The sequence below is a fragment of the Poecilia latipinna genome, unplaced genomic scaffold (genome assembly GCF_001443285.1).
Source record: "Poecilia latipinna isolate Pla-1442-1.1 unplaced genomic scaffold, P_latipinna-1.0 Scaffold2815, whole genome shotgun sequence".
Lineage (NCBI taxonomy): Eukaryota > Metazoa > Chordata > Actinopteri > Cyprinodontiformes > Poeciliidae > Poecilia > Poecilia latipinna.
In genome coordinates, this window is record NW_015115431.1 from 24,120 (window position 1) to 25,443 (window position 1,324).

Sequence of the window (1,324 nt, forward strand, 5' to 3'; positions counted from 1 at the left end):
ATTCTCGTGATTTATGGAGTTTGAAGCAGGGGCAAAGATCTGTGGCTGAATTTGCCATTGATTTCCGCATTAAAGCGGCAGCCTCCAGTTGGAACGTTCCGGCTTTAAAGAGTGCCTACTTTCATGCCTTAAATGAGTCAATTAAGGATGAGTTAACCACGCTAGGCGAGCCTGAGACGCTGGAGGATCTTATTAAGTTGACAGTGCGAATCGACAACCGGATTCGTTCAAGAAATAAGGAGAGAAATCGAAGGACTGTGTTTGTTAGCACCGCTGCTCCTGTCTCACCTCCGCTGTCGCAGCCGTTCCAGTCCGAGCCTGAGCCCATGCAGATCGGCAATACTCGGCTCTCCCCAGAGGAGCGCCGAAAGCGCATGACGAATCGGCTCTGCCTGTACTGTGGAGGTCCGGGTCACTTCGTCGCGAATTGTCCTAAGAAGTCAAACTCCAGGACCCATCAGTGAAGGTGAGGAACCTGTTGGGTCAAAAGGGTGAAGACAATATTCCTCGCCTACAACTTCCTGCTGATCTGTGTTATGGTAGTGAACATATTTCCCTGTGCGTCATGATAGATTCTGGTTGTGAACGAACTCTGATCGATTCTGAACTAGTTAAACAGCTAGGTATAGAGACCATCCCTTTACCGTCTCCTATTCTTGTTTCCGCACTGGATGGTAAATCCCTGCCCAAGATCTCTCACAGAACCAAGCCATTACCTTTAGTTATTTCTGGAAACCACAGTGAACATATGTCATTTTTTGTCTTTCCATCTGCCAATGCTCCCGTGGTTCTGGGTTTTGACTGGTTAACACTCCACAATCCACGAATCTGCTGGTCAAAGAAACGTATTGAATCCTGGTCTAATCATTGTCATTCCTCTTGTCTCCGTTCTGCCATCCCTCCAGGTCCATCTCCGGCTGCCAGTCAAGAGGCTGACCCTCCTGATCTTTCATCCGTTCCCGTTGAATATCATGACCTTGTACAGGTATTCAGTAAAACCAAGGCCTGTTCACTCCCTCCTCACCGTCCGTATGACTGCTCCATTGAGTTACTGCCCGGAGCTCCTTTACCATCGAGCCGTTTGTACAACATCTCTCGCCCGGAGCGTGAAACGATGGAGAAATACATTAAGGAATCTTGGGCTGCAGGTATTATCTGTCCGTCCTCTTCCCCATTGGGGGCAGGGTTTTTTTTTGTGGGGAAAAAGGATGGGACTCTCAGACCCTGCATAGATTACAGAGGTTTAAATCAGATCACTGTCAAAAACAAGTATCCCCTGCCTCTGTTATCTTCTGCTTTTGAACCTGTTCATGGTGCAACTGTT